This window comes from Bos taurus, chromosome 18, assembly GCF_002263795.3.
Source record: "Bos taurus isolate L1 Dominette 01449 registration number 42190680 breed Hereford chromosome 18, ARS-UCD2.0, whole genome shotgun sequence".
Taxonomy (NCBI): Eukaryota; Metazoa; Chordata; class Mammalia; order Artiodactyla; family Bovidae; genus Bos; species Bos taurus.
The window spans coordinates 57,626,792-57,636,345 of record NC_037345.1 but is presented as its reverse complement, the minus strand read 5'-3'; positions in this window follow the sequence as shown (position 1 = coordinate 57,636,345).

Here is a 9,554-nt window from a genome sequence, read left to right as displayed (position 1 = left end):
GGAGAAGGAAATGGCAACCCACTCCAGTGTTCTTGCCTGGAGAATCCCAGGGACGGGGGAGCCTGGTGGGCTGCTGTCTATGGGGTCGCACAGAGTCGGACACGACTGAAGTGACAGCAGCAGCAGCAGTGCCCCGGGGGCTGGTCCTACAGACACTCAGGTCCACGTAGGCCCGTAGGCCTGTGCCGTGTTCTGACAACCCTTCTGGGCAAAGGAGCTTTAATGTTCAAGTTTTCCTTCCTGGGCTCCATCCTCCACTGTTTGGGGGTCTGGAAACTTTTTTCCTGCCTGAAGTGGAATGGTTTTGATAAATTTTTCAATATTCTTTTCCAGAACGTTCGGTGTTTTTCAGCTGTAGGTGGGTCAAGCCGGATGACCAGGGCTGGACTTTGTTTCTCTTTTTCTGGTTTCACTGCTCCCGGGGCGATCCCATGGTGAACATGAAAATCATTCGGAAGGTGATCATGTCACATCCGGGCTTCCCTGGTATCTCGGTGGTAAAGAGTCAGGCTGCAATGCAGAAGATGTGGGTTCAGTACCTGGGTTGGGAAGATCCCCTGGAGAACAAAATGGCAACCCACTCCAGTATTCTTGCCTGGGTAATCCCATGGGTTGAGAAGTCCAGCGGGCTATGGTCCCTGGGGCCGCAGAGTCGGACACAGCATAGTGAGTAAACAACAACATTTCAGAGTCACATATGGTGAAACCTTGCCAGCTCTGGGGCTTCATGCTCTCCCCTGCAGCCTGCGGCAGAGGGGAGGGGGGAGAGGTTGGAGGGAGAACGTGAAACAGCCTGACTTCTCATTGATACCCTCCCAGACCCGCCTATGGAGTCCACCTCCCCCTTCTTCGCCAGCCAGTCTTCATCACCTGCTGCCTTCCTGGCTTCCTGTTGGGGCTTCCTCCTTCCTTCCCCACATTTGGGGCACTTCCTCCCAGACGGAGGCACCTGGCCCTGGGCTGGAGGATGCGGACATGGTACCGCTGCTGCTGCTGCACCCAGAGACTCTGCATTCCTTGAAGTTCACCCCCACCCTGAGGCCCCAGGACCACAGCACTGACCTCACATATTGGGTGAATCTCCAAGGATCTCAGGTGACCATGGAGAGAGCCATCCAGCTCAATGTCTCCTGTGAGTGTGGAGGGGTGGCTGAGTCCCTCAGGGCAGTGGTGTGTGTGTGTGTGTGTGTGAGTGTATAGAGAGAAGGCCAGCCTACTCTTCTATGGGTCTACGAACTGGGAGCTGAGGTGGGGAGTGGCCGTGAAGGACAGCCCTCTGCTTCCTGGTTTCCCTCCTGGGGTGCTGGTCAGTTTCCATCCCACTCCTCCTCTGCAGCAAGCCCATGTCTTTCTGCCCCAGATGCCCTGAGGAACCTCCGCATCAGCCTCTCCTTCAGAAACATCACAGGTAGGACAGGACCTCTGCTCTCCAGGGTTGGGTCCTGCTCCTAGGACCGCCTCCAAGGAGGCAGGGGGGTGTGCACTTGAGTGCGATCAGATATGGGAAGAACAGCGAGAAAATCACCACCCCGCCCCACCTCCCATGCACTAGACCACACACACATGCAATATACACAAAGATATATGCACAGATGTTAATAGATACTGGGAAGGCCGGATGGTGAGAACTCAGCCTCCCCCAGCTCTCCTGCTGGGCTTTCCCCAAAAGCCCTCAAGATTCTGCAGACACCTCGTCCCTTCTCATCTCAGAGAGCCAGGCACTGCAGCTGCTCTGTGTTGCTGACAGCAACCCTCCTGCACAGCTGAGCTGGGTTCCAGGGTTTCCCACCCTGGACGCTGCCCCCATCTCCAGCACCAGGATCCTGGAGATACAGGGCTGAAACCTGCAGAAAGAGAGTTCGCCTGGCAAGCTCAGAACCCTCTGGGCTCTTGCTTTGTCAGCACATATGTCTCTTCGGACAATCCATTTCTGAGTGTTGGACAAGAGCCCAGTTTCAGGCTCTGGAAGGGGTCCCCCTTCCTGCAACACTTCCAGTGAATATTCAAGGTTGATTTCCTTTAGGATGGATTGGTTGGATCTCCTTGCATTCCAAGGGACTTTCAAGAGTCTTCTCCAACACCACAGTTCAAAAGCATCAATTCTTTGGCACTCAATTTCTCTATAGTCCAGCTCACACATCCATACATGACTACTGGAAAAACCATAGCTCTGACTATACAGAACTTTATCAGCAAAGTAATGTCTCTGCTCTTCAATATGCTGTCTAGGTTTGGAAGGAAATATAGCTTTTCTTCCAAGGATCAAGCATGTTTTAATTTCATGGCTGCAGTCCCCATCTGCTGTGATTTTGGAGCCCCCCAAAATAAAGTCTGTCATTGTTTCCCCATCTATTTGCCATGAAGTGATGGGACGAGATGCCATGAACTTAGTTTTTTGAATGTTGGGTTTTAAGCCAGATTTTTCACTCTCCTCTTTCACCTTCATGTAGAGGCTGTTTAGTTTCCTTCTCACTTTCCACCATAAGGGTGGTGTCAGCTGCATATCTGAGGTTACTGTTACTTGTCCTGGCAATCTTGATTCCAGCTAGTGCTTTGTCCAGCCCAGCATTTCTCATGATGTACTCTGCATATAAGTTAGAAAAGCAAGGTGACAGTATGCAGCTGTGACGTACTCCTTCCCCGATTTTGAACCAGTCTCTTGTTCCATGTCTGGTTCTAACTGTTGCTTCTTGACCTGCAAACAGGTTTTGTAGGAGGCAGGTAAGGTAGTCTGGTCTTCTTATCTCTTGAACAATTTCCCACAGTTTGTTGTGATCCACACAGTCAGTAAAGAATCTGCCTGCAATGCTGGAGACCTGGTTCAACTCCTGGGTCAGGAAGTTCCCCTGGAGAAGGGATAGACTACCCACTCCAGTGTTCTTGGGCTTCCCTGGTGACTCAACTGGTAAAGAATCCACCTGCAATGGGAGACACCAGGGTTTGATCCCTGGGTTGGGGAGGTCCCTTGGAGAAAGGCATGGCAACTGACTTCCAGTGTTCTTGCCTGGAGAATCCCCATGGACAGAGGAACCTGGCGGGCTGCAGTCCATGTGGTCCACAGTGTAGGAAATGACTGAGGGAATAAGCACATCACAGCAGCACAGCACTTCTTTCCTGGTGGGTAAGGAAGTGTTTCGCCATAAGGCCAGCATTTATTTAATTCTAGAAGGCAGCCTCAAAGAGTTCTCTTGATTAGCCAAGTGAATTTCCATCCCAGCATCATAACAGAACTCAGTTTCACGTTTCAGTGGGAGATAACTAACCAATTCGATCACATGAACCACAGCCTTGTTTAACTCAATGAAACTATGAGCCATGCCATATAGGGCCACCCAAGACAGACGAGTCATGGAGGAGAGTTCTGACAAAACGTGGTCCACTGGAGAAGGGAATGCCAAACTGCTTCAGTATTGCCTTGAGGACCCCATGAACAGTATGAAAAGGCAAAAAGATAGGACACTGAAAGATGAACTCCCCAGGTCAGTAGGTGCCCAAGTGCTACTGGAGATCAGTGGAGAAATAACACCAGACAGAATGATGAGCCGGAGCCAAAGCAAAAACAACACCCAGTTGTAGATGTGACTGGTGATGGAAGTACAGTCCAATGTTGTAAAGAATAATATTGCATAGGAACCTGGATGTTAGGTCTGTGAATCAAGGTAAATCGAAAGTGGTCAACAGGAGATGGCAAGACTGAACATTGACATTTTAGGAATCAGCAAACTAAGATGGACTGGAATGGCCGAATTTAACTCAGATGACCATTATATCTACTACTGCGGACAAGAATCCCTTAGAAGAAATGGAGTAGCCATCATAGTCAACAAAAGTGTCTGAGTGCAGTACTTGGATGCAATCTCAAAAATGACAGAATGATCTCTGTTCATTTCCAAGGCAAACCATTCAATATCACATTAATCCAAGTCCATGATCCTACCAGTAATGCTGAAGTTGAACGGTTCTATGAAAACCTACAAGACTTTCTAGAACTCACACTCATGAAAGATGTCCTTTTCATTATAGGGGACTGGAATACAAAAGTAGGAAGTCAAGAAATACTAGGAGTAACAGGCAAATTTGGCCTTGGAGTACAGAATGAAGCAGGGCAAAGGCTAATAGAATTTTGCCAAGAGAATACACTGGTCATAGCAAACACCCTCTTCCAACAATAGAAGAGAAGACTACACATGGACATCACCAAATGGTCAACACCGAAATCAGAGTGATTATATTCTTAGCAACCAAAGGTGGATAAACTCTACACAGTCCGCAAAACAAGACCAGGAGCTGACTGTGGCTCAGATCTTGAACTCCTTATTGTCAAATTCAGACTGAAATTGAAGAAAGTGGGGGAAACCACTAGACCATTCAGGTATGACCTAACTCAAATCCCTCACGATTATACAGTGGAAGTGAGAAATAGATTTAAGGAATTGGATCTGATAGACAGAGTGCCTGACGAACTATGGACTATGGAGGTTCGTTACATTGTACAGGAGGCAGTGATCAAGACAATCCCCATGAAAAAGAAATGCAAAAATGCAAATGGTTGTCTTAGGAGGCCTACAAATAGCTGAGAAAAGAAGAGAAGCGAAAGGCAAAGGAGAAAAGGAAGGATATACCCATCTGAATGCAGAGTCTCAAAGAACAGCAAGGAGAGATAAGAAAGCCTTCCTCAGTAATCAATGCAAAGAAATAGAGGAAAACAATTAAGTGGGGGAAGACTAGAGATCTCTTCAAGAAAATTAGAGGTACCAAGGGAACTTTTCATACAACGATGGGCACAATAAAGGACAGAAATGGTATGGACCTAATAGAAGCAGAAGATATTAAAGAGGTGGCAAGAATACACAGAAGAACTGTACAAAAAAGATCTTCATGACCCAGGTAATCACGATGGTATGATCACTCACCTAGAGCCAGACATCCTGGAATGGGAAGTCAAGTGGGCCTTAGGAAGCATCACTTAGGAAGCATCACAAAGCTAGTGGAGGTGATGGAATTCCAGTTGAGCTATTTCAAGTCTTAAACGATGATGCTGTGGAAGTGCTGCACTCAATATGCCAGCAAAGTTGGAAAACTCAGCAGTGGCCACAGGACTGGGAAAGATCAGTTTTCATTCCAATTCCAAAGAAAGGCAATGTCAAAGAATGCTCAAACTACTGCACAATTGCACTCTTCTCACACACTAGTAAAGTAATGCTCAAAATTCTCCAAGCCAGGCTTCAGCAATACGTGAACTGTGAACTTCCAGATGTTCAAGCTGGATTTAGAAAAGGCAGAGGAAGCAGAGATCAAATTGCCAACATCTGCTGGATCACCGAAAAAGCAAGAGAATTCCAGAAAAACATCTACTTCTGCTTTATTGACTATGGGAAAGCCTTTCACCGTGTGGATCACAACAAACTCTGGAAAACTCTTAAAGAGATGGGAATAGCAGACCACCTGACCTGCCTCTTGAGAAATCTGTCTGCAGAACAGCAAGCAACAGTTAGAACTGGACATGGAATAACAGACTGTTCCAAATCGGGAAAGAGGTACATCAAGCCTGCATATTGTACCCTGCTTATTTAACTTATATGCCTAGTATATCACGAGAAATGCTGGACTGGATGAAGCACAAGTTGTAATCAAGATTGCTGGGACAAATATCAATAACCTCAGATACGCAGATGACACCACCCTTATGGCAGAAAGTGAAGAACTAAAGAGCCTCTTGATGAAAGTGAAAGTGGAAAGTGATAAAGTTGGCTTAAAACTCAGCATTCAGAAAACTAAGATCATGGCATCCAGTCCCATCACTTCAAGGAAAACATATGGGGAAACAGTAGAAACAGTGGCAGACTTTATTTTGGGGGGCTCCAAAATCACTGAATATGGAGACTGCAGCCATGAAATTAAAAGACACTTACTTCTTGGCAGGAAAGTTATGACCAGCCTAGACAGCATATTTAAAAGCAGAGTCATTACTTGGCCGATAAAGGTCTGTCTAGTCAAAGCCATGTTTTTGCCAGTAGTCATGTATGGATGTGACAGTTGGACCATAATGAAAGCTGACTGCTGAAGAATTGATGCTTTTGTACTGTGGTGTTGGAGAAGACTCTTGAGAATCCTTGGACTGCAAGGACATCAAGCCAGTCCATCCTAAAGGAGATCGGTCCTCAATATTCATTGAAAGCACTGATTCTGAAGCTGAAACCCCAACACTTTACCACCTGATGCAAGGAACCGACTCATTGGAAAAGGCCCTGATACTGGGAAAGATTGAAGGCGGGAGGAGAAGGGGACGACAGAGGATGAGATGGTTGGATGGCATCACCGACTCAATGGACTTGAGTTTGAGTAAACTCCGGGAGTTGGTGATGGACAGGGAGGCCTGGCGTGCTGCAGTCTATGGGATCTCCAAGAATCGGACATGACAGAGTGACTGAACTGAATGAATCATGAGTAACCAGCAGATCAGGTGTACATGTGACAACCTGGATTTGAAACAGGCATATGAAACTGGAGGGGCAGTCTGGAAGAACTGAAGTCTTGTAGGATGTGATGCTATTTACAGGTAGACAGTGTCAACATTGAGTTGGATTGAGTTGAGTTGAATATTCAACTCAATTCAACAGAATTGCTTGTGCGTGATGTGGTCGAACTGACAGACACATTGGAATCGGGCCCACAATCATCTACATTCATTTTCTTGTACTAAATCTGGAAACCCAGTGTCGTTTCACCTTACAGCACTTCATGTGGCCCCTCCCAACACCCAGCCTTATAACCATCTTTAAACCCTTCAATTGCCACTTGTGGGTTTTGGCCACCATTCATCATGGCTGGTCTAGAACATGCATCCAAGGAGTGGAAGTGTTGGGTCCTCATGTAAGAACAAGCTCAGCTTGCTGTAAGAAGCTGTTTTCCTCTCAAATGTGTGGGCCAACTTACATTTCAACAACCATTGCTCCACACTTTCCCAGCAGTTGGTGTTTTGAGAGACTTTAATAGCTGGCTACTTGGAGCACACGTAGTCATGCCCTGTTAGTGTCTTAATGTGCAGGTTCCTGACTGCAGTTACGTGGGGCAGCTTTCCATTCCCTGACGGTCTCCTTATACGTTGCCCTCGATGAAAGTCCTGCTCATTTGGGCCCATTTCTCTATATTTCTTTTACCTTAGGCATTTGTAGAAACTCATATTTTGACTACTGTTACTTTGATGGTTATCTGTGTCATCAGTGTCTTCTCCCACCTGATGGCTTTCAATTCGGCACTCCCAGGGATGTCTGTTATGAAGAGTTCTTCATTTTTATATAGCTTGGGATTTCGGCGTCTGTCTTAGAGATGGTGTTGTTTCTGTGTTGTTCAGGAATCCTGCCCCCCCCATCCCCCGCAGTTCATGGAGACACGTGCTGCAGTGTCTTGCAGCAGCTCTACTGTTTGTCTCTCTAAATAGATCTTCAGCCCATCTGCACTTGATTTTGGTTCCCATATGAGCTAGGGGTGCAGTTGCATTTGACTGGCTTCAGATCCCCTGTCGCCCACAGAGTAATTGAAACGCCCATCTCTTTGTCACTTCTTTCTATCACCTTTTCTATTGCACATGATGCTTCCTGTGGTTGGGGCTTATTTCTAGGTTCCCTTTTCCGTTCCACTAGTCTACCTGACCATCCCTCTTTCAGTCCAAAAGTTTGGTTCTACTATGCTCTAATATACCCTGGAGAAGAGAATGGCAACCCAATCCAGTATTCTTGCCTGGACAATCCCATGGACCCAGGAGTCTTGTGGGCTACAGTCCATGGGGTGGCAAAGAGTCAGACACGACTGTCCAACTAAGCAAGCAGGCAGGGGGTTATGTATCTTCACAACTTGCAGAGCCAGGCCTCACACATTGTTCTTTTCAAGGTTCCCTTGCCTTCCTTGAAATGTCTGCTTCCTTATAAATTTTACAGTGGAGTTACTGAGTTCCACAGATGTCCACTTGGGATGCAGTGACATACATTTTGATTCTGCACATTATTTTGAGTAGAATGGATATTTATATTCTTTTTTCAAACCCCTAATGTGGTATATTTTCCCATTTATTTATATCTTTAATGTCCTTCAAGACAGATTTATAATTTTCTCCATTGAGGTTTTGTATATCCTTTTGTTGTATACCTTTCTAAATGTTAGATAGATTCCAGGTATATCCTAATTTTTGATGCAACTGTCAATGGCTCTCATACAGTTTTATATTACTGTGATATGAGAACGTAATTGATCTTTTTTGGCCGAGTGGCAAGGCATGTGGGACCTTGGTTCCCTTACCAGGGATCAAATTCCCATCCCTTGCTTTAGAAGGTAGATGCTTGATCATGGACCACAGGGAAGTCTGCAATGAATTTTTCAAATTAGAATTTGTCTCAAGTCATTGTGCTCTCTTGTTAAACCTCTAAACGTATCGGTATAAACTTTTGGATTTTTCTACATGTAGAACTTTTATGAACAAAATCTTTCTTTTTTCCTTTCAATTGTTATACCTTTTACCGATATTTGTTGACTTGCTAGGGTGGAACCTATGCTACTCCATTAAGTATGATGTTATCTAAAGATACCCTTCATCTTTTTAGGGAATTTCTCTTTTATTTCCAATGCACTGTGAATTTTATCACAAAGGCATTCGCACTCATCCAGTGTTCATTGTTTTCATCTCTGGAGATTTAATCAGTGAATCAGGGACAGTAGCCACACTAGAAGCCACACTACGTATTGTGTATTTCCACAGAGGAAATGTAACATAAGTAATCGATTGTGCAGCTGTTGAAAGGCCACTGGAGCCTGTCAAGCAGGGAACACTCTCTTAGTTTTGGACCACTCTAATCCAAGCCCCCAACTTGACGTTTTTCAAATCTTTTACATACATAGACACATATTGTCTCTGAGATACAGGTATAACCTTGTGTTAGTTTCAGGTGTACAATATAATGATTTAATATATGTACATATTACAAAATGATCACCACATATGCCTAATTAACATTTATATCTATAAGGCTAAAATTTTTTTGTGTGAAGAGAAATTTTAAGATCTAGTCTTTTAGCAACTTTCAAATATACAGTGCAGTATTGTTAACTGTATTAGTGTCCTTAACATTTTAAATATAGTCACCATGATGTACATTACATGTCCATGACTTATTTATTTTATTCCTGGAAATGTGTACCTTCTGACCACTTTTGCCAATTTTGCCATAGAGCCCACTCTCTACCTCTGAGAACCACCAGTTATTTCTCTTTATCTATGACGTTATGTTGTTTGTTTTTTTTTTCAGTTCCACCTACCTGTGAGATCATACGGTATTTTTCTTCCTCTGTCTAACGTGTTTCATTACCCTAATGCCCTCACGTACCATCCATGTATTGTAAAGGCAGGATTTCCTTCTCTTTTATAGCTGAAGAATGATCACGAGTATGCACACACTGCAGTTTCTTTATTCATTCTCTCACCATCGGATATGGAAGTTGTTTCCATGTCTTCAATAATGTACATAGCGCTTCCATGAACATGGGGTGCATATATCTTTTCA